Here is a 23,930-nt window from a genome sequence, read left to right as displayed (position 1 = left end):
CCAAGCGAGTCCTGATGGAGAAGGCAGGGGCAGAGTCCTCCTGCTTCTCTCCCATCTCCACCCCCCTGACCCTGGCGCTAGCCCAGTGCCGACACACAGGGACACGCCCCACCACTGTTCCCTTCCCGCTCCTTCCTGACTTGAGTCCCCGTGGGGTCACCCGCCCCTAACCGATGCCTTCTCCCCTTTTCCAGAGCTGAACTTCGTCACCCAGTCCCCAGAGGCGGCAAGACATGGGCCCCATTTTCCAAACCCTGACGCCTTTCAGTTAACCAGAAGACGTGGAGGGGTGAGTTGGAGACTGGGGTTTTGCGGGAGCTGGGGATGGGGGAGACCTGGGAGGGCAGCATTGGCACAGGGGTGCTGATGGAGGGTCCGCTGAGCAGGAAAGCAGTGGTCGACAGCAGCCACCTTCCCTCTGCCGCTCTGGTGGGGACGCGTGAATTATTGATGCACCACGGTGCAGGTGTGGAAAACTCCCCCTCACGTCTTTGCGTTTGAATGGAGAGCAGAGTGAGAAGGCCTCATGGAAGGAAGGCAGGATCCCTGCACGTAGTGAACTGAGTCTCGGGTCCCTCGTCAGTGAAATTGGGCGGCGGCAGCGTTTCTTTCTTGTCAAGGTCAAGCAGAGATGATCCATGTGAAGTGCTTAGCAGAGTAGCTGGAAGATAGTAGGTGCTCAGTTGAATAAATAGATGCCTGGCTGTCTAGTGCATGTTAGTTAAATGGGCAGCTGTCTCTCCAGGGTCACAGTGCCATCTGGCCTTCCAGAGCCAGCCCCTATGGCAGCTCTGTGAGGTTTCTCTGGCTCCTAGCTGGGATTAACCACGTCTTCTGTTTTCCCAAATCCCTTTCTTTGGGCTTCTGTTAATGCCTTGCTTTATCCGCCTTGCGTTATATACCTGTGGACCTCAAAGTCCATGCCTGTTCCCCGAGACCCACACCTGTCAGGGACCAGAGGTCACGCTGCTCATGTATGAGCATCGGACCCAACTTACTTTTCGAAAGAACAGCCTCTGAGCCAGAGCTCAAGTCAGCTTCTCCTCTGACCTCAGAAGGTGTCATCAGCCTCTTTCACAGGTGAGAAGACTGAGACCCAAAGAGAAGTAACTACCAGCCAGGAGTTGGGAGCTCCGGGGTGCAACTCAGAGATTCTGAGCTCACTTCCTACTTACCCCACCCTGCCTGCACCAAGGAAGATGAGAAAGTCCAGACCCAAACAGGGGAAGGGGTAGACAGGCAGATGGGCCACATGCCTCTGTCCTCAACCCTCAGAGATCACCCAGATCTCTCGCCTCGCTGAAGTTCTGTTTCTTGCCCAAGCACTTTGGGACCAACCAGATTGTTTCCAAACACATTACATAATCGTGCACATATTTATTTAATGCCATCTCTTGAATATTAAACAATCGATAATGCGGAACAGAAACATGGGTGTTTAAACCCGGCAGCTTTTGACAGGCGTGGGTGCAGAAGGAGGTTGAGGAGAGCCATCTATGAGCCATCCACAGGAACAGGAGGTGACACCCACCCCTCCTCCTCTTCCCGAGACGGGTTGAAAAGCTTCCAAGGCTCACAAGGTTGGCAAAGATTTAGTGTTTTCACCACTGGGGCTCAACCTCTTTTATTACATAATACCAAAGATGCATGAGCTCTTCACTGGAAAAGACCCTGATGTGGGATAAAGACCTAGGAAAGACTGAGGGCAAGAGGAGAATGGAACGACAGAGGATGAGATGGTTGGATGGTGTCACCGACTCAGTGGACATGAGTTTGAGCAAATTCTGGGAGATGGTGAAGGACAGGGAAGCCTGGCATGCTGCAGTCCATGGGGTCGCAGAGTTGGACACAACTTAGTGACCCAAAAACAACAAAGGATGCTTGGGGGCAGGGCTTGCTCAACTACCTCTTTATCTGTTTATGAGTGTTTATTGAGCATCTTCTATGTGCAGTCTCTGTTATGCTCTGATTCACCTTGGGGTACCCTTGAGAATGAAACACACGAGACCCGCTCCTCATACAGTTGAGCAAATAAATACAAAAGATGGCTTCTGGACATGACTAGCACTGAATAAAACAAAGCAGAGCAGCAGGGTGGGAGTGCTGGGCAGCCCCTAAGGAGGGAACTTCTAGCCAGAGGTCCCTATGGTGGAAGCAGCCAGCCATGCAGAGGTCTGGGTCAAGGCACAGGGGTGGTGAGGGGGGCAGGTTTGGGGAGAGTGTTCTGAGCAGATGAGGGTGGGGGCAAGGGGCAAGTGACCCTGATGGAGCTAAGGAAGAATGAGGAAGACAGTGGGCTGGGGAGGGGTGAGTGAGGCCTCCAAGTAGGCTCTGCAGGCAGGGGGATACCTCCTCAGCAGGGCCCTTGGGCCAGGCCTAGAGGACCCCCAAGAGAAGTTTAAATTGCAGTCTACATGCAGTGGCTAAGCTGTTGGAGGGCTCTAGCAATCTGATGAGTGTTAGGAAAACACCCCTCTGCAGTAGGAGAGGACGGGGGAGTGGCAGCATGCTGGGAAGGGCTGGGTCAAAGTTCTAGGTCTGGAGTGCTGGGGGTGGGCAGAGAGAATCCAAGGAGGGGCTGCGGGGGCCCCAGGTGCTAGTGGATCTGTCCAAGGTGATGGTGAGTTCCTCCCAGGGCAGCTGTGGAGGGCCTGGCCTGACCTGGCAGAAGTCACGGTAACTCAGATATCGATGATAATAATAGTACCTAGGATTCACCAGGCACTTGCTGTGAGCCAGGCACTGGTCTGAGCCTCTTATCCTCACCACCAGCCTGTTATATATGTATGTTCATCATCTCCATTTCACAGAAGAGGGAGGGGACCAAGGCACAGAGCCCCTTGGTGAAATGCCCAGGGTCACTCAGCGAGTTAATGGCAAAGCTGGGATTTGAACCCCGTCCTTCTGACTCCATACACATGGCCCTCTAGCCACGGTGGCTGAGTGAAATGATCACAGTAGCAATGCTAACAATGACGAGAGCAGTTGCTTAATACGGTGCTGGCTACATGCCAGGCCCTATTCTAAATGCTTTAGCAAGTGCTAACTGGGGACTTCCCTAGTGGTCCAGTGGTTAAGACCTCGACTTCCAGTTCAGGAGGTGGGAGCTTGATCCCTCACTGGGGAGCTAAGTCACACATACCTTGAGGTAAAAAAAACCAAAGCATAAAAGAGAAACAAGGAAGGTTGTAACAAATTCAGTCAAGACTTTTAAAGTGATCCTCATTAAAAAAAAAAAATTCTAATCATTTAGTCTTCACAACAGCCTATAAGGCAGGCACAACCTTTATCCCCCATCGTACAGAAGGAGACACTGAAGCACAGAGCTTTCCCTAGCCAAGATTTGAACCCAGGAGTTCTAGCTCCAGACTCCAGGCTTTTAGTGTAAGGTAGGGGGGGACGTTGACCACCTACAACCTAACCTGGCTCCATCTGCATTTCCAAGTCTGGGGCCAAGCCTTGGCTGGGCCAGAGTCCCAGCCATGGTGGGGAGTGGGGCAGGCACTCCAGGAGCCGTGGGAAACCACAAAGGCCTGGACTGTTCCCCCCCAGAGCCGGCTGGCTCTTCAGTGGCCAAAGCAGAGGGCTTCCCAGAGCCTGACCCACCTGCAGAAGCAGAGACGAGCCAACGAGGGCAGGCTCAGCTCCTTGACGTCATCTTGGAGACATCCCACCACCCTCTCTGCTGACAAGAGCATCCAGAGAGAAGTGAACCAAGAGGGAGGGGTTCATCAAGTCAGATCACATCCATGAGAAATGTCTACCCCAAGTCTGCTCAGAAACAACCCCCCAAACAGTCCCAGTGGAACCTCTTTTAAGCAAAAACTACAGGCTTCCTTCTCTATAAATAAATCCAACTGGCAGACTTTCCACACCAGAGCAATGTCTTAGGCCATAGGAACTAACACTGGTTTACAAAGCAGGTCAGCCCTTCTTCCGAGGTGGATGGCAGTTCCTGTCTGAGGGGCGGTGCTGGTGCCAGGGGACAGTGCGTGCAGAGGTGCCGTGTGATATGTGAAAACTTGTGCACTTGAGGGCTGTAACAGTGCTCAAAATGTTTCTATAAGTCTTTTGCCTCTTTTGTTGTTAGGTTGTTTGTCTTATTGAATGGGCTTCCCAGGTGGCTCAGTGGTGAAGAATCCACCTGCAATGCAGGAGATGTGGGTTCAATCCCTGGGTCAGGAAGATCCCCTGGAGAAGGAAGTTGCAACCCACTCCAGTATTTTTGCCTGGAACACCCCATGGACAGAGGAGCCTAACAGGCTACAGTCCATGGGGTCGCAAAGAGTTGGACACGACTTAGCAACTAAACACCAGAATTGTCTTATTGAGTTCTTTATAGTGTATGTTTTCTATGAATGCCTCCTTTGTTACCTGAAAAGTGAAAGCATTAGTCTCTCAGTCGAGTCCGACTCTTTGTGACCCCATAGAGTGTAGCCCGCCAGGCTCCTCTGTTCATGGAATTCCCCAGGCCAGAATGCTGGAGTGGATAGCCATTCCTTTCTCTGGGGATCTTCCTGACCCAGAGATTGAACCTGGGTCTCCTGCATTGCAGACAGATTCTTTACTTTCTAAGCCACCTCTTTATAGTATATATTGTCTATGAATATATCCTTTGTTATCCATATGATTGCAAGTATTTTCTCCTAATTTGTGACTTGTCTTCCCCTGGCCAGGCAGTCCGAGAGTCTGGAATACCAGGGATGGAGCAAAGAGGTTGGGGCCGTGCACTCCACACCCTGAGGCCGCTCAGCACAGGTTCCGTCTGGGGAGGCGGGCACGGAGAGAACTGCCAGGCTGCACAGTTCTCCCGTGGTGGTTTCAGGTCCCAGTCGTGCAGTCTTTAGCAAGGTGTTTAAATTTCTGCCGCCTCAGTTTTATGTCTTTAAAATGGGAGTAAGAAGCCCTCCATATTGAGACGGCTGAAAGAATTGGGTGGGAGAGGACATTTCAGGGCGTGGATGTCACCAGCTGCCCAGTGGGTCTCTGGTCCCAGTGGCCCCAGTGGGAACAATTGCCCGCTCTCAGCCTTGGGTGCCTGGGGTTGAGGGCACCCTTCCCCAGGGTCAGTGGGAGAACTAAAAAGGGACCCGCCTTCCCTTCACTAGGAAAGAATAAAACTCGTAACATCTTATTACTAGAAGGAACCAAAGAACTCCTCAACAACCCCATGCAGTGACTGGCACCTTTTCAAAATGTCTTGCTGATTACCTCCAGGGACAGGGACCTCACCACCTGTTCTGTGGCCAAGAGCAGAGGTGACCCCCAGTTCATGCACCTCGTTCTCGGGCATTTTATGCATAAATAAACCCAGTACTCCTCACTCAGGGCATCGTGGCTCTTACTTTACACAGTTTTAACCACACGAGTTATGTGGTTTCTTAAGCTTGAGAATGGAAGACCCTGCTCACGTTTTACCTCTCCTGGAACCATCCCCCATGGAAATCAGTCACTCTCCTTCTCGTTCTCTGCAGCTCTTCAGATATGCATCTTCTGTGGTAGAAGGTATCCTGTTGTGTTTTATTTGGTTGTTCAGTTAGAGCTTTCTTGCTAGACTCTGAAGTCTCCAAGAGTGGGGGGCAGTGGAAAGAGCTTGCTTGGGCCTGAGAGTCAAATAGGTCTGACTTCGTGCCTTATTCCCTGCTGGCTGTGTGACCCAGAGGAAGCGATCCAGCCTCTCTGAGCACGTGGATCACGTCAGAGTCTTCATGATCCTCGCTCCCCGTGTGTGCGTGCATACGTAGTCACTCAGTCGCATCCGACTCTCTGCAACCCCATGGACTGTAACCCACCAGGCTCCTCTGTCCATGAGATATCCCAGGCAAGAATACTGGAGTGGATTGCCACTTCCTTCTTTAGAGGATCTTCTTGACCCTGGGATCGAACTCAGGTCTCCTGAACTGCAGGCAGATTCTTTACCACTGAGCCACCAGGGAATCCCCTCCCTGAGCAGAGCCCACGTCTGTTTATCTGTGTATCCCTAGTCCCTGACCCACAGTGGGCGCTGAGCCCTTGTGGAATAGAGGAAGTGCCAGGAGGCTGTGAGTGCAGTAAGTCGTTACATTGCAGGGAGGAGTTTGCTGCTAGAAGTGTGCAGCGCTGAAGCCAAGAGACAAAACAGGAAAATGAGATTCAAGGACCGGACACGGGCAGCAGTCCAGGGCTCCTTAGCGAAGGGGCAGCAGAGGGAAGCACACTCACACCACCACCCAGGAGCCAGCCCGCGGGAACTGCCAACACCGCGGTCCCTGCGCCAGGGAAGTGCTTGTCTAGGACCTGTGCGGCTTAACCTGTGTTTTAAAAAGCAAAAGCCTGGGAAGCAAAGAAGCTGCTGGGTTGACTAAATAATATGTTTGCCACACAGACGTTTTACTGTTTGTCAAATAGGAGCCGTTGTGATCAGCAAAATATCAATTCACGTAAAAAGAGAAAAACAGAGTCAAGGGCAAGTTCCTTACACCTGATATGTTTAAATTAAAGGAGACTGTCAGCATGAGAAGGGGAGAATGACAGGAGCTGGGTAGGCACTCGATTGGAAGTGCTCCTTCTCCGGAGACACTGGTGAAAGTCTATCTCTCTGCCCATCAGGAAACACACGTGTTTTCTTCCTGCTCTCTGTCAACAGACAGAAGGGAATCGGGCACATTATAAGGGGACAAGCAAGGAGTATCGTGGGGACATGAGACAGGATGAGCGGGGGGCTATGTCATATTTTTTTCCCTTTAATCGAGAAAGGCTTCCTGGGGGAGGCAAGATCCGGGCTGTTTGGTCCAGGCCCTCCCCACTACCTGGCCTCTCCCCAGCGCTCACACTCACGTGGCCTCTTCATTGGCAGCCTCTAAGGCCAGGGTCTGGCCAGATGCACAGATGGTGGCCACCCTTTCCGCATGATCCCAGGGCCACTCGACACCAGCTGGTCGTACCGGGAGTCCTCAGAACAAAAGGACTTCCAGGTAACAGGACTGGAGCCAGCGCGATGCTGATAGGATTGGAAGCCTCAAGCGAACGGCAGCCCAAGAGGAAGCTGGGGCCACAGAGAAGCGCCCATCACCCGCACTGCTTTTGGCAGAGGTGCTGTTTCGGCAAGCACAGGCGCTGGGGAGGCCGGCCATGCTCCCCCGCCCCTCCTCACCCTGGCCTGCTCCTCGCTGGTCCCGAGACCAGAAAGGCAGGTCTCAGCCCTGCTGGCAGCTGGACTGGCCACCGCATAGGGTGTAACCACAGGCTGGAGACTTCTGCAGCGGGAGCCATCCATGCTGAAGCCAAGAGGTCAGGGTAGGGGTCTGTGTCCAGGGGGGACCCTTGGGGATTCTCCACCATCTGCAGCCCAGGTATGGGTGGGTCGTTCACCAGCACCGCCCACAGCCCTGCACTGCCTGGGCCCCTCGAGGGTCTGGGTCTCCAGGGCCAGGGGGGCGCTGAGATGGAGGCGACTCTGTGGAGGAGGGACCTCGAGCCATGAGTCCTGGGCCCGGAGGGAGCCTGGAGGGCAAGCACGTCCTTTGGAAGTTGATGAGGAGCCCCAAGGGGTTGGTCTCTGGCCTCACTCAGCTCTCTGGGCACCCTTCCTGCAGAGAACAGCTGACTCGAGCGAGAGCGTGAGAGATAGCCAGGTTCAAATCCAGGTCCCTGTGAGACTGCGTGTTTACTAGTGCCTCAGTTTCCCACCCTGTAAAATGGGGATGTGAGAGCAGGACTGATCTCATAAGGCTGTTGTGAAGATCGAGCAAGACGGCAGATGCAGCCCCATAGCTCTGAGCATCTTGGCTGCCTGCCCCTCAACACTCCCCGAGCATGGGGCACACCTTCAGAGCCCACAGGGTCAGGGCTGGAAGGAAAATGAAGAGACCTGTAGGCTACTTGCCCATTTCACAGGCGGAACTGCAGAGGAGATGATCTAGACTCCAAGAGGAGATGATCCCCAGACTCCAAGCCAGACAGGCCATGGATTGAATCCTGAGTCTGCAGACCTTTCAGCTGGAAGCTATAGACAAGTTCTTGACCCTCTGACCCCCATTTTTCAATACGTGAAGTGGAGATGATTGTAGTGGATATACTTCATGGGGGTATGGGTGAGGACTGAAATCATGCCTCACACATAAAAGGCGTATCCTGTACTTCATACAAAAACTGGGAGCCACCACCAGCACCAGCACCACCATCGCTGTGGTTACTGTTATTGTTGTTGCTGAAAACGATGTTGTTGTGAGGAAAGGGAGACTCAGAGAGGGAAAGGGACTTGCTGGCAGTCACACAGCAAGTCAGAGGGCAAGACAGGTCCAGCCCTGGCCTCCTAACCCCCAGTCCCCGTTCTTCCTGCTTCCCTCATCATCTCATTGGTCTTTGCCACCTCTCAGTCCATCCTGCCTAGAGCTTGGTTTCCCCTTGCAAGAGGTCCCCCTGAAGCATCTGAGACCTGTCTCTTGCTGATCTTGTTGCTTCTGGGCACAGATTTGGGGTCACCACGCTGGGGAAGCTGACATCCCCCGAGACAAGATGCTGGGCCATCAGTGTGCTGGTAAGGCTAACTTCTCCCTGTGCTTTCTACAGTGCCCATCCAAAAGCCCCAGCTTCCCTGCTGTCCTCAGGGATCCTTGGCCAGGGGGATCCCTGAGGGGATCAGGATGCAGCTTTTGGGGGCTGACTCCTTTGTTCCCCAAGAGGCTCCTTAGGGAGGGGAGGATTGGGACCCCAACTTCCACCAAAGCTTCCCTGCATGTTGGGGTCAGATCCAGGGTCATCCTCAGGGGGTTCCTGGTTCCTTAGCCAATCTGGGCCACCTGTCCCAGCTTGCCTCTGTCTCTCTACCTTCCAGCCATCAGAGCTCAGCCTTTCCTGGCAGGAAGGGACAGAGACACAAGAGGGGGCTGAGGAGGGAGAGGATGGAATTTGCTTTAAGGAGAAACAGGAGTTATGTACTTGTTTTAATAATATAAATATTGCATGAACAATAGTAATTATTATGCTTCCCACATATTGAACACTTGCTATGCACCAGACGAGCTTCCCAGGTGGCGCTAGTGGTAAAGAACCCACCTGCTAATGCAGGAAATGTAAGAGATGTGGGTTCGATCCCTGGTTCAGGAAGATCCCCTGGAGAAGGGCATGGCAACCCAGTCCAGTATTCTTGCTTGGAGAATCCCCATGGAGAGAGGAGCCTGGCGGGCTACAGTCTATGGGGTCGCAGAGAGTCAGACATGAGTGAAGTGACTTAGCTTGCACACGTGCACCAGGCACCCTGCTGAGAACTTTATATATAGATATATAATTTCAGTTAACCTGACTACAGCCATATCAGGTAGGAAATATTACGATACCCATTTTATAGATGAGACCTATGTATATGCTGTGTGGTAGCTATAGATGGCAAGCAGATAAAATAAAGGACAGACTCAGTGGGATCCCAGTGAGCGCGAAGGGCTGTGGTAAACTGGAGACAACTGAAGAAGGCAGCTGTTTTTTTAACTGGGTCACGATACGCAAAAGGGCTTCCCAGGGGAGCTAGAGGTAAAGAACCTGCCTGCCAATGCAAGAGACGTAAGAGACACGGGTTCAGTCCCCAGGTCGGGAAGATCCCCCGGAGGAGGCCCTGGCAACCCACTCCAGTATTCTTGCCTGGACAGTCCCATGGACAGAGGAGCCTGGCGGGCTACAGTCCGTGGGGTCACAAAGAATCAGACACAACTGAAGTGATTGAGCAGTACACACACACACATACATTAAAGTGGGCAGAGAGCACTTTTCTTAATTGTACTATCTGATGATTTTTACACATATTTATACCACCCAAATAAAAGTACATATAGAATATTTCTAGTACCGCAAACATTGCTTCTCGGGCATACAATTTTTTTTTTTTTAATTCTGCAAAGCTATCAGAGCTAAGAGGCACCTAAGGAAACATGATGACTAAAATATACTGTGATATCCTGGATGGGATCCTGGAAAAGAAACAGGACTGGAGGTGAAAACTAAAGAAATGTGAAACAAGTATGGGCTTTAGTTAATATTAGTATATCAATATTGATTCATTAATTGTGAAAAATGCACGATACTAATGTAAACTGTTAATAATAAGGGAAACTGGAAGTGGGGTAGGTGAGAACTCCCTGTACTATTCTTAGCAATATTTTGGTAAACCTAAAACTGTTCTAAAACAAAAAGTTTATTTAAAATTTTAAAAAAAAAAAAAAAGGTGTTCTGTAGATATTTAAGGAAAATACATCCATGGACTGGGTCTGGCTGCATTTGAGCTGCCTGTTTGTGACCTCCAGTGGTCTAATGTCCTTACTTTACAGATGAGGAACCTGGGGCCCCCAACAGGGAGGGCGCTCTTCCAGGGCCCCACACGGGGCCAGTGGCAGAGGCTGGTCCATGCTCCAGCTGTAAGGGAGGGGCTTGGGGCGCGGGTGCAGGGCGGCCGGGGTCTCCCTTGGTCCTGGGTCCTGGCTGGGGTCCTGCCCCGCCGGAAGCTGCCAGGTGCCACTGGCTTCCTCCCGGGCTCTCCAGGGCTGTCAGTTGGAAACCAGTTTTCCCACTGGCCTCGGCCCCAGAGGGAGTGGTCACGAGCAGTTCCTGTTCTGGGAGCAGGGTGTCGTCTTCCCACTCCCTCCCGTCTCCATGCACCTGAGAGGTGTCCCCATGGCCAGCCTCGGTTGAGTGTTTGTTGGACGGATGGGTGAGTGAAGACATGAAGGAGGGAAGAAACAAACGGCAGGGGTGGGTGGCTATTTGGAGAGGGCGGTAGGGGAGAGGGGGCCAGGAGTGCAGACCCTGCAGCCAGATGGCCTGGGTCAGACGCTGGCCCTGCGGCTCCAGCCACAACACCTTGGACAAGTCATTTAACCTGTCTGTGCCTCAAACTTCTCATCAGATGGTGGAGCTGATGGGGGCTCCTGTGCCCTACAGTAGTGCAGAGAGGGTTAAAGGAGTTGACTGACATACCAGGGGAGGGAGGGATGCGATAAATAGAGGCCAGGAGAGAAGGAGAGTGGGGAGAGGGGTGATGAGTTTGTTTTCATATTGAGACGTGGAAACCTGGACGAAGCCACGGGACTGGCCACTGACCCAGAGAAGAGGTCTGGTAGCTTCCCACGGTGATCAGAGCACAGATTTGTGAGCCGGTCTGCCGGGAGTCCAGGCCCAAGGCCCCCCTTACTATTATAGCCATGTAGCCTTGGGCAAGAGTAGTAACCTCTGTGTGCGCCTGTATCTTCATCTGTAAAACAGGTGCGATACTGCAGTACTTGTTTCATGAGATTGTCATGAGAATTAAGTAGTTGTCTGGTTATGTGTGTACCCCCTGGGACCTCTAGCATATAATCTTAGTTGCTTGGTCGTGCCTGGTTCTTTGCAACCGCATGGGCTGTAGCTCCCCCAGGCTCCTCTGTCCCTGTGAATCTCCAGGCAAGTATACTGGAGTGGGTTGCCATTCCCTTCTCCAGGGGATCTTCCCGACCCAGGTATCGAACCCAGGTCTCCTGCATTGCAGGTGAATTCTTTACCATCTGAGCCACCAGAGGAGCCCTGGCATATGACCAGTATTTGTTAAATAACTGGGAGAGGTTTTATACCAAAAACCCACTTCCTTCTCTGGAGGGCATTGACTCACGCAAGAGATGGAGCTCCCGGCGTTGTGAATTCTCTTACCTCCTGAATCCAGGCAGGCAACTGCCCTTCACAAAGCCAGACATGGTGAGGGCCAAACTGCTGACCAGCTTCCTGTCGCTATGGCCTCCACCCCCTCCGGCCAACCCCGGGGTGAGCAATGCTTACCATATTTTCAGAGAAGCCAGAAATCTAGATTCTACGCACAAGTCCCCAATTTTTAAACATTGGCACTTGGTTCAACTTTATTTTAAGCTCTAAGCCAAACAAACAAATGTATTTTAAGCTGGCTGCTCTCCTGAGCCGTTGGTTTACAGCTTCCACCCCAGTCTAGCCCTGCCAGCTGGCTTTCTTCTATTATTTTTGCCCTGTGTTTTAGAGAAAAGGAAACTGAGGCACAGAGAGACACACCTGGACTTGTGTATCTGACTACTCAGTGGAGGCAGTGAACGAGGCAGTCTCCTCGTTCCCTTCTCCTGGCTACAAACAACGCAGGACTCCCCAGGGAATCCACCAGGCTTTGCAGCAGGTGAGGGAACACGACTCCAGAGGGAATTTCCCCCCAGCCTGGACTCTTCCATGGGCATATTTGAACTCTGATGTCTGCTGACCACATGCCAGCTGGGCCATGCCTTCGGGAGCAGCTGATATGAAGCAGAGTTTCGCAACTTCCAAAGCCATCACAAAGATTAGGGATGCCAGGATCCCCATCTTCGCATCCAGCACTGGCAGATGGGAGGCCACGATTCCAAGGGGTTCCTGACCCTCAGGCTTTGGGAAAGAGCTAGCAATATTCTCTATAGTAAAGAAAGTCGCTCAGTGAGAACTCATGGGGTTGAGGAAAGACCCGAAGCATGTTCTAAAGTCTTGGAAGGGTAATTTTTTTGTTTGCAATTGATCTGCAGGCCTGTCATACTCTGAGCTTGAGTCATATTTTTTTCTTTTCTGTTAAAAAGCTGCTCTTTGGTTTCCACTTTCTTAACCTGTCTGCGCCTCCATTCCCTCGGCTGTAAAATGGGGATAAACGTTGTCCTGACCTCCTGCAGCTTGTGATGAGAATGCAATGAGACAGCACATGCCGAGGATTAAGCAGTAGAAGCCAGCGAGGCTGTCGCTGTTAGCTGCGGCCCGCTGGCCTCTCTGCCCGGGTGGTGACCAGAGACGCTGTCGCTCCCGGCCTTCCTGTACCCCGACTCTCCATGCGTTTGTGGTCGTGGCTTTACCTGGAGAGTTAAATGCAACCACGAGCTGTGGAGCGCCTCTTGTGGGTCAGCTTCTACGCCAGACCCTCCCCCTGTTTTGTCTACCTTACCCCTCACAGCAGCCCTGGGAAGCCAGCAGCACCATCTTTGCAGATGAAGAACCTGAGGCTCTGGGAGGTCACCTCCACGTGGGGACCTGACCCCGAGCACTCCCCGTTACCTGCCTGAGCCTCCAGCTTCCTCGTCTGTAAAAGGAGGTTCAGGACACCCATCCCGGGGCTGCTGTGAGGATGGGTGAGGTCACGGCTTGGAGGGTGCACTGTCAGCTGCGAATCCCAGGCAGACGGGCAGCAGTGGTGTGAGTCCTGCAGAGGCCTGATCCCTTCAGGATTCAGGGCGTTTGGGGAGCAAGAGCTTCGGAGGAGAGTTATTCCAAGTGTCTTTTCCTTGGGTGGGTTCCAAAACGCGTCTCCTCGCTCCGTCTGACAAGTGTAGAGCTGGCCTCAGCAGAGGCTACGCCTAAAACAAGCAGCTTCCAGTGCAGTGACCTGGGAGGCGGAGGGAGGTGGGCATGATGGCCGCAGGGTGGACAGCGTCATGCAGAAGGTCTCAGGACTACAGCGTCAGGTGGATGTGGGATCAAATCCTGGCTCTTCCACTTCCTAGCTGAGCGACCTTCAACCTGCTAGCTAAGCCCTCTGAGCCTCACGCAGAGGATGGTTACAATGGGGGAGCTGAGCCCAGGTGCTGACAAGCACAGCGCGAGGATCCACTGACATCCCATGAGACAAGTATCGGGTCCAAGGCTGGGGCAGCAGACCTTACGGGGGATGCAGTGGGGAGCAGGACAGAAATCAGCCACAGGGCCAGGGTGGGAAGGGTCGCTCCTGAACCCAGGAAGGGAAGACGGCTCAAGCAGGACTTAGCAAGACACACACCCTGGGAAGGAACGCCAGCCAAGTAGGGCTTAGCAGGGCATGCACACTGGCCCACGAGTAGCTGCAGGGCAGGCGCTCTTCGTCCCAGTGGCCTGGCTCCCAACCAGGGCACAGACTGGATTTTACAAACTGAATTACGCATCCAGTTTCCTTTCTGCCTCAAACCCGCCCATTTAATTCCCCGAGTCCTGCCATCTCCATCCCTATCACCCGCCTCTGTGAAGCGTGGAAGCACACGGGCTCCGGTGTCAGACAGATGGGGGTTCAGATCTGCCCCTTCTGGCTGAGTAGCCTCGGACGGGTTACCTCCCTTCTCTGACCCTCCGTTTCCTCTTCTGTAAATGGGCTGGTCCTGCCCCTCCCCCTGGCAGGGTTCACATAGGAGAGGCTGTGTGGGAAAGCACCTCGCGTGGTCCCTGGCACACAGTCAGCATGACCACAGTGGCAGTGGGCAATGCTGCCATCCCTTCCCGGCGTGGCACATGTCTACTCTGTTTTTAAGCAGAATAGGAACAGAACCCCAGGGCGTTCGCGATTTGTCTTTACAGCTCAGATGACACAGCTTAAGCACCTAGGCTGGACAGGTCAGTGAAGGGGAAGAGTGTCACCCCTGTTCCCACCGTCTCTTTACACAATTTCCACCCTGCTCTGATGTTGACTGGACATGGTGTGCTTAACAAGGTCCATAAAACACCTCGAAAATGAGCATCAGAGAACAAATCCCTGGAGACCAAGAGATAAACCACCCTCGGGGACTAAAACACACATCCACAAGGGCCGACAGCATCCTCTGGCCGTGGCGATGTGAGAGTTCATCAGGGTCTATGAACGTCCTCAGGCTGAGACTTCATGAGTGTGGGCTTTGTGGTCCCAGCTCCGACATCTTACTCTTGAGAATGGTCTGGAAACCCTGCAGCATTGCTCAGCTGACTCTTGATGGGTCCTTCTCCTGCATGTCCTGGTCAGGCTGTGTTCCTGAAAGGTGGCGCTGGCTCTGATCCCCGCAGCAGGAAGCCCACAGAGCTGCAGCCGGTGGGGGCTGGACCCAGAGAGGGACCCCTTACCCATTTGGGATGTGTGTGCCCTTGAGGCCTGAAGCTGGCAAAGGTCTCGGGCCAGACCCTGTGTGTGCCTGGCTCACGCACACTTACCCTACATTCAGTGCAGACCCTGTTCTATGAGCCTTCCCCTCAGAACTGGGAACAGGGTTCGCCCTGTTACTAGCTGGGAAATCCTGCTTTAATGCCCGGCACTGTTGGAGGAGCCCCATGGCCACCAGCAAGGGCCTCAAAGAGACTATCTGCAGCCCCTGGGCCTCGGTGCCAACCCCTGAGCCCCTGGTGATATGTGACTTGGAAAAGTCACACACAGTCTGGTCCAATGTAATCACAGCATAGCTGGTATCAGGTTCCATCAGTTCAGTTCAGTTCAGTTGTTCAGTCACTCTTTGCAACCCCATGAACTGCAGCACGCCAGGCCTTCCTGTCCATCACCAACTCCAGGAGCTTGCTCATACTCAATGTCCATTGAGTCGGTGATGCCATCCAACCATCTCATCCTCTGCCATCCCCTTCTCCTCCTGCCTTCAATCTTTCCCAGCATCAGGGTCTTTTCCATTGAGTCAGCTCTTCACATCAGGTGGCTGAAGGATTGGAGCTTCAGCTTCAGCATCAGTCATAGGCAATAATCATTCTGCAACCATCATTTTTGGGCTTCCCTGGTGGCTCAGACAGGAAAGAATCTGCCTGCAGTGCCGGAGACCAGGGTTTGATCCCTGGGTCAAGAAGATCCCCTGGAGATGGAAATGGCAACCCACTCCAGTATTCTTGCCAGGGGGATTCCATGGGCAGAGGAGCCCGGTGGGCTAGAGTCCGTGGGGTTGCAAGAGAGACACGACTGAGGAACTAACATTTTCCACTTCATTTTCAGTCGCAACGTTAAGGCACGATCCCTGCCCCACTCTTGACCTCTCCAGGCCATCTCTTTCTGTGTGTTACTTTGGGTTTCTCTCCACTCACCTCCCACGGGCATCTGGGGGCTCACCCGATCCCTATCACCTGCACAGCTGGGCATCCGAGCTTACAGCCAGCCCCTACCCCCTCTCACTGCCTGCTCCAGCCCTGGCTCCCGCACCCAGCCTCTCCCTCCGGGCCCCCGAGCTAATTACAGGCTTCCCTCGTTCATTCTAAGGAAAAGCTAATTAAATCAGGGTCAGCCATCAGTTTCCTGGCTAAGGACAGGCAACCCGAGCCCTCTCCTCCCTTCCAGGATTCCACAGACTCTGATTCTGATCTGACTCCACTCCATGGCAGCAGCTTTAGCTTGAGTCTGAGAACAGGGTTCACCTCTCAGGGCTGATGTGAGGATGAGCAGCAGGACAGGACACCTCCCCCTTTGCTCCTCTACCCTGGGTCAGGGTGCCATGGCAGGAGCAGGTCGGGGGTGGGGTGGGGTGGGCCTGAATGACTGGGGTGCAGCCAGAGCTGAGGAGGTGAGGCGGGTGACAGTGTCTCACGGGTAACATAAAGCGGCCGTTGTGGAGCAGGGGCTGAGCCAACGTCTGTTGAATGAAGGAGTGACTACAGAACACCTGGCCCTGTGCTGCTTCCAGAGCAAACACAAAATGATAGTCGTTCTCTTGTCCTTCCTGGAAAACCCTTGTTTGTAACTATACACACTCTTGGGGAAAGGTGTATACGCTTTTGTGAATACGCTTGGTGTGAATACACTTATTGCGTGTGTTCCCCCTTTGACATGAGAGGGTGAGAGAGGTCAGGAGTGGGTAGTGGCTGTAGGGATGGAACTGCGGGGTCCTCTCCCATCGCATGAGCTTCTTGTATCTGGGCCTCAGCATTCCCTCTGTAGAGAGGGCCCCTGGACTCGAGTCCCACCTGTGATCCCCAGCCCCATCCTGCTTTGTACCCTAGTTAGCCGTGTCCTCCTAACCTCTCAGGGCCCTGGTGTCCGGGACCAGCACGTGGCCATCATTATTTGTTTACTCAGTGGCCACTTGACTGCAGACAGTGAGGGACACGCTCAGCTAACTAAGGAGACCCCCAAAGGCAGGTAACGCATGGGGGCTAAGGACCCACGTCACGTGCCAAGCTCAGCAGAGCGCTGGGGGACACAGGCTCTAGAGTCTGGTTTGAATCCCAGCGAGCTGTGTGATCTCAGGCAAGTTACCTAACCTTTCTGTGCTTCCGTTTCCTCCTCTGTGAAATGGGCATGAGAGAGTAACATCCCTCATGGGGTTGTCGTAAAGACTTTAGGTGAGTTCACTGAATGCTCATCAAAGCCCAGCCTAGCCCATACGATGGTGCCTGTTTTATAGATGAGGGTCAGGGAGGAGGAACTCCCTGGCCCCGGTCACCCACAGTGAGGTCCCAGCTCCCTGGCTCTGTCCAAAGGGGGAAGGTCTGACAGCGCCTGTCAGGACCAGCGGGGCTGGGACAGCACAGAGGTGCCAAGAGAGGAGCCAGGCCTCCCTCAGAGGCGCAAGCCGCGTCCAGAGGTGGCTATAAATACGAGAGGCGAGGGGCTTTCTAACTAGGCCAGGAATGTGTGCTAATCATTGAGGTCACCCGGGCCGCGGCAGCTCTCTTCTGAAAAAAGGTGTTTTCAGGAGTGAGTTGTCCCTGAGAGTGGAGCCGAGGAGGGGGAGGGCAACAAGTGTGTCCCAGCGAGGGGCTTGCTGGCACCAGGCTTTTGTCATCCAGCAGGGACAACCCCAGGAATGCCTCTCCTCCCCGTTGTGATCCCCGAAAAACCCTCCTGCAACTCAGATCAGATCGACGGCCTCAAACCCACCCGCCGGCCGAGGCCACAGCTGTGGTTCACCAAGGGCAGGCCCAGGTCGCTTTCTGGGGAGTGGGCATTTATTTTATTGTGTTTGGGGAAAAACACAAGTGGCAATGCCTAAGGTTGTAGTGAGAAGGCTGTGTGTGTGTGTCAGCTGTGTTGACTCTTTGTGACCCCGTGGACTGTAGCCTGCCAGGCTCCTCTGTCCTGGGTTCCCCAGGCAAGAATAGTGGAGCTGGTTGCCATTCCTTTCTCCAGGCGATCTTCCTGACCCAGGGATCAAACCCAGGTCTCCCACACTGGAGGCAGATTCTTTCCCATCTGATCCACCAGGGAAGCCCAAGAAGTTGTATACTTTTTTTAAAGGGAGTTGATTTAAAGAAGAATGTGAAGTGTGTGCTAAAACCCATGGAGCTGGCAAGCATCATTCCTGACAGGTACAGGCTTCTGGTCCTCAGGCAGACTGCTAGTCTCCCCTACCCGCTGTGGGGTTCCAGTGGTCTCTGCCACTTTCACCCCACAGCCCAGCCCCACCCTCCCCAAACATCCCAGGCACTTGCACCCAGCCCCACCTCCAGTCTCACTGTACCCACTGCCTGGAGTGCCTCTCCCACCCACTTTTCCTGGCGAGGACCAGGAGAAATGAGGTCTTCCCTGGGACCTCCCCCAGGCTGCTGTAAGCCCTTGTCCATCCACAGCCATTCCCTGCCTGTGTGAGAGTCACCGAGGCTGGGACCATGGCTCCCCCAGCGATGGGGAAAGTAGACTCTAAGGGGTTTCTGTCCTACCTGCTCTGCCCAGCTTACTGCCTGGAGCCAACCCAAGAGGGAGACACAGATCACATCCGGCAGCCATCAGGGCCTGGTGCCAGTCCATGCATGTGCCAGTCCGTGTCCCCGTCAGGTGGGGACCCCAACTGTCCTTCTCCCGCTGGGTGGCGGCTAGGGCATGGAGTCAGTGAGTTCCCTCCATGTAAGTGCGCATGCCTGCCATATTGTCACCACTCCACAAACACTGCCCTGATTATTAGCATCCTCAGCACAACTGACACCACCAGGGGCCAATGGATATTCAGTAAGGGAGTCCACGGTGGTACAGGGTGGAAGGGAAGGAAACAGGAACAGGGTATCTTTGCCCTTTGGATTGGGGCTTCCCAGGTGGCCTTAGTGGTAAAGAACCCACCTGCCAATGCAGGTAGATGTAAGAGACGCAGGTTCGATTCCTGGGTTGGGAAGGTCCTCTGGAGGAGGGCATGGCAACCCACTCCAGTATTCTTGCCTTGGAGAATCCTACGGACAGAGAAGCCTGGCGGGCTTCAGTCCATACGTCCATACAGGGTCGGACCCAACTGAAGTGACTTAGCACGCATGCACTTAGGATCAGGAGAAAGTTCTCAGCACCTACTGACTCCGCCCCTCTCGTTTTGAACTCAGGCAAACTGAGACCCTGGAACTGGGGCCCAATCTCCTGCTGTTCCACTGCCATCTCCCTCCTCAGGGCTAGGGAAGGCGGTGACTGCAGCCGGGCGGGCTCACCTGCCCAGTGAGACACTGCAGGCCTCCCGAGCTGCCCAGAAAGACCCAGGGAGGAATTCCAGGGTCTGCAGCAGCATGATTTTCACTTCACCCGGGCAGTGAATCAAAAGCCTCGGTCTTTGAAGACTCCTCCAATAGGTAGGAGCAGATGTGACCTTTGTCATTTGTTATTTTTAGCCGAGCAGGCAGGGAATGATAAAAACCTGTACGGGAGCTGACTATAAATAATCTGCCTGTGACGTATTTTGTGTTTTTTGTTTTTTCCTTAACACATCTAAAAATTGTAGATCTCAACAAGCATTGCCCTTCAAAGCAGAATCACAGTGTTAGCATGGCACTTTACAACCAGGGCTGGTCTCGCCCCAGCTATGGCTGGGGATCACAGTGAAAGTCCCTGGGGCAGACTTCTCCCCATCCTGCAGATGAGGGGACAAGAATGAGCCAGGCCAGGGGAGCCGTGGGCATGTGCCTGACCTGTGACGACAGCCTGATTTGTATCGCTGCCCTCGGCGAGGGGTCTCTGAGAGGCCGAGTAGCTTGTCCACGGTCACAGGGGGAAAGGGTCCGAGCCAGAACCACGTCGGGGCCACCTGGCTCCAGACGCAGTATTCACTGGCTGCTAGTGGGCTTCACGGGGCAGGAGGAAGAAGAAGTGGTTGTGCAGGGATCAGAGAAGTGGGTGCCGGGTGTCATGGAATGAAAATTCTGAGCGAGAAGGTGGTGGCTGGGGTGCTGGAGGCTGAGAAGAAGGCTGTGAAGGTTAAGAAAAGGTGGCGAGGAAGAGAGAAGGTAACTAGCCGCCAGCTGCGTAGGGCTGGACCTCACCAGGCTCCCCTCACCTGGCACTGAGGTCCCTTTGGGCGGAGCGGCCATCCTTGGCCAGCCCTGCGGCAGGGAGTGAGAGATCCAAGAGCGGGTTGCCAGCACTGGGGTGCATGAGGGCGGCCAGGTGGCGGGAGAGGAGCAGGTGGGAGGGAACCAGGGCAGATGGGGGTCCTGAGACCCCGAAGGAACACACTAAAGGCAAGCAGTGTGGCATCCTGGCCTGGGCCTGGGGGTGAACTGGGGAACATTCCAGACTGGCTCACAGGGAGGCAGGTGCCCTGCTGTGCAGTGTTTGCTGGTGTCTGTGGGGCAGATGCAGATTGCAGACCACCAGTGTGCCGTGGCCATACCCACGCTCAGTCCATGAGCCAGTCCCAGTGATTCCAGAGCACCCCGGGCAAGACTGCTCCATGCCAACCCGCAGGGTGGGATACGTATGCCCCTCTTGCTTCAAGGAAAGAGAGGGGGCCTTGTGCACCCTTTTAAGCTACTGTTAACTGTGGATGGGTGATGTGTTTCATACGCAGTATCTCAGTGAATTCTCAGCACAATCCTCTGAGCTCAACATTATCTCTATCCTCCTGATGAAGAAACGGGGGCTCAGAGATGTGAAGTGACTTGCCCAAGGTCACGCAGCCAGTGAGTTTTGGCGTCTGGGTTTGAACCCAGGGGTGTGTGAGTTCAGAGCCCATACCCGAGCTGGAAACCGCTCGGCCTCCAGCCCCCGGGGTAGTTCTGGGAGCTGAGTGGGGGCTGGATTTTCAGGCAGGAGGTTATGGGGTTCCTCTGTGGGGCTGGCAGCTGAGAGTCCTAACCAAGGCCCAGAGGAGATGGTTGCTACCCTTGGGGTAGTGTCCTGGGACAGGACCACCCCTTGGGGGAGGTCCTGAGAGGTTGGAGACAGCCCCACGTGGGTGGGGCCCTAAGTAACCCTCACTAAGGCAGAGGTACCACTCAGCACCCAGGACTCCGCAGACCCTCCCTCCCCGCTTCCTTCCTCTCCATCTGCCCCCAGGAGGCTGTCATCATGCCAACAGGCATGTGGCACGTGATCAGTTCGCGCTGAAGAAGTAAGCCAGTGATACCTTCCGGTTCTCTCTCATTTTGTTTGAAATCAATCACCAGAATTCCTGTGCCTAAAATTGGTATCACCTTGCAGGAAAGAGATGGAGAAGCAAGCCAGGCTTTGCTGAGCACCTACTATGTGCCACAAGCATACATGTTAGTCATTCATGCTTCCCAACACTCTCACAATTGCAAGAATTGGTATTCCCATTTCACAGGTGTAGAAACTGAGGTTCAGATTGGTCAAATGACTAACTCAAAGCTACCCACCAGTAATTCAATCCCATGTCTTTGACCCCCAAGCCTCTGATCCACTCTTCTCTGCTGTGCTGTGACCACCACCACCCCCCCAACCCACCAAGAAAGAAACAGCAACCCTTGTCCAAGAAGTTGCTTACAGTTTGTCAAGACTGGTCTATTTTCTTCTTGGATTTTTCTTCATGGCAAACTGGCCCCTGGGGTTAGCAGAGCAGGAGGCTGGGGGAGAGGAGGGCGGGCTCAGGAGATGGGAATGCCCCCTGGCTCACGGCAGTTAGTCCCACCTCGGCCAGCTCCTGGTCCAGGGCTCACTGCACCTCCCGGGGAAGCCTGTCAGTGGCCCTGGAGTGAGATGTTGGCCCAGCCTTGAGAGCAGTCCCGTCCACAGAGGCCCACAGATGCAGGGTGTCCGGAGGGTGGCCTGGCCCCTATGCAGTTGCTCTCAGACCCCTAATCTGATGAAGGCGGGTGTGGATCAGGAGGCCCTACAAGACAACAGGAGAGATTTCTTACAGGGTTAGAGGCTGCCCCGGAGCCAGCACGCACTCAGCTGCAAGTGTCCAAGGCAGCCAGCTGCCTGCCTAGGCCTGCAGCTCCCCCCGCCCCACCCTGCCGTAAAATGGAAGGTTAGGCTGACAGAGGGGCAGGGCAGCACTTCCCAGCCCCGACAGGCCCCGATTCCACACGAACCAGCTCCACAGGCAGGTCCCAGAGAGAACTCCCTCTGGGACAAAGCGGGACGCCCCTATGGGGACGGCTTTGGAGGCCATCAGCCCACGTCCCTTTTCATCCCACCTCTGACTCCACACAGCTCACTTCCACCCTGCTCCCTTGGGCCACTTGCTGGACACGCCTAGCTGCGCCCAAGCATTCCCCAGGCCTCTAGCAGGGTAGGAAAATGTCTGAGTTCAAATCCCAATGCCACTTACTGAACAGCCTTGGCCAAGGTCCCTGACCTCTCTGTGCCTCAGTTTTTATCATCTGTAAAATGGGGATAATAGTCAGAACTGCCTTAAAGAGTGAGAATTAAATGAGCCCAAACATGATCATTTTTTAGAACAAACATACTCAGTATTTAGTAATCATTGTTCGGCCAATGCCACCTCATTAGTATGATTTATGACTCATAGTAATAGTGTCTCTTCTGCCCAGCAGGGCAACCATCAGAGCCCTAGCAGGAGCACTGGACTAAAAGTACTGAGCCCACAGCTCCCATCTCAGTCGCCTATGACTCCGGGGGTGGGGGCCCCCACTTCACCTCTCCTGGTCTGTTTCTCCTCCTGTCGGGTGGCTCCCCTCCCCTCCCAGCACACGTGGGAGTCTGCACGTGTCTGTTGGATGTGTTTTTCCTCCCGGTCGACGCTAGCGTGTCCCTAGCCCAGGGTCTGCCCCGGTCCCGGTTTGTTGAGTGAACACATTCCCTGGGGAAGGCGGGTGACGTGCAGTGTGGCTGTCCCGTGACACTGTGCAGTTCTCTCCAGCGGCAGGCCCTTGCCATGGGCCTGATGTTCCTCATCCCATTTAATTAATTCTTCAAACCTAAGGTCCCTCCTATTCCCAGCTTCTAAGATGGGAAGGGGCTCATCTGCTTCAGTCCCCCTTTGCATCCAAAGGCAACGAGGAAGTGCCAGAATACTGGAGTGGGTAGCCTTTCCCTTCTCCAGGGGATCTTCCTGACCCAGGAATCAAACCCAGGTGTCTCGCATTGCAGGCAGATTCTTTACCAGCTGAGCCACAAGGGAAGTCCCTTTCAAAGGTCCCTCCTATTCCCAGCATTCTATAACTGGTCCACAAGCCCTACCCCCACCCCAAGCCCCTTGCCTACTCTCCCCTGCTAGTAATCCGGCTGCCTCTGTACCCCTCGAGAATGGCTAAACCCTTTCCAGCCTCAGGGCCTTTGCACATGCCATTCCCCTTGCCAGAAACACCACTTTTTACCTAGTGAGCTCCTGCTCAGTCGCCACCCCCTCAGGGAGACCTTCTTCAGCTCCTCCCTCACTTCTACCAGAGACATTCCTGCCTAAGCCGCTCACAGCCTCTGCTCCTTCATCGCAGACCCCTTTATACATGCAGGTCGGTTTGTGTGGTCCTTTCATTTCACAGCTGTCTCTAAACCCTCCTAAGAGGCTACCATGGGCTTTTCTGTTCACCGTTGTATCCTCAGCACCTAGCAAGGAGCCTGACAAGTGGGGGGCATCAGCATATCTTTGTTGAACAAATGAGCAGTCAGAGAGGCAGGAAGCAGATAGTACTGTGTGCCTATTTTACAGATAAGGAGCCTGAGGCCAGAGAGATGGGGAGGGGCGGGATTTTCCCAAAGTCACACAGCCCATCAGGGTGGACAGGACTGGGGCTAGTCCATTGGGCTCAAGTGCCCAAACTCAATGTACCCACCCCTACTTCCTTGCCACCTTTGGATGCAAAGGGGGACTGAAGCAGATGAGCCCCTTCCCATCTTAGAAGCTGGAGACTTGAGTGACAGGTCAAGAAGGGGGGCTTCCATTCTGCTGAAAGCCTTGGCAGCTTGGAAAGCTCCTAAGGGTGAACCCCCAAGCCCACCACCCTTCCACGAGCCTTCCAGAAGAGATCTGAGTTCTGACTCTGGCTCCAGCTGTTTAGTCCTGGACAAAACGCCCTCCCCATTCTCCAGGTCTTAGTGTTCTCATCAGTAAAACCAGAGCGATCCTCTCCACGTAGCAGGT

General features: G+C 54.0%; 1 protein-coding gene across 2 annotated transcripts in view; it reads left to right on the top strand.

The window, feature by feature from the left end:
• The window catches only part of ATP2B2 (ATPase plasma membrane Ca2+ transporting 2), a 376,005-nt gene that overhangs the window by 172,852 nt on the left and 179,223 nt on the right, over positions 1-23,930 (top strand). The window contains exon 3 of one of the 2 annotated variants that reach the window (XM_025272341.3): positions 195-289. The gene's annotated coding sequence lies outside the window, so the exon portion shown is untranslated. Of the gene's footprint in view, positions 1-194; positions 290-10,608; positions 10,679-23,930 lie in introns of those variants that run through there. The other variant, XM_044933835.2, reaches the window with a different exon arrangement.

This window comes from Bubalus bubalis, chromosome 21 (genome assembly GCF_019923935.1).
Source record: "Bubalus bubalis isolate 160015118507 breed Murrah chromosome 21, NDDB_SH_1, whole genome shotgun sequence".
Taxonomy (NCBI): Eukaryota; Metazoa; Chordata; class Mammalia; order Artiodactyla; family Bovidae; genus Bubalus; species Bubalus bubalis.
The sequence above is the reverse complement of the archived record's forward strand: the minus strand, read 5'-3'. Positions and strand labels throughout refer to the sequence as shown.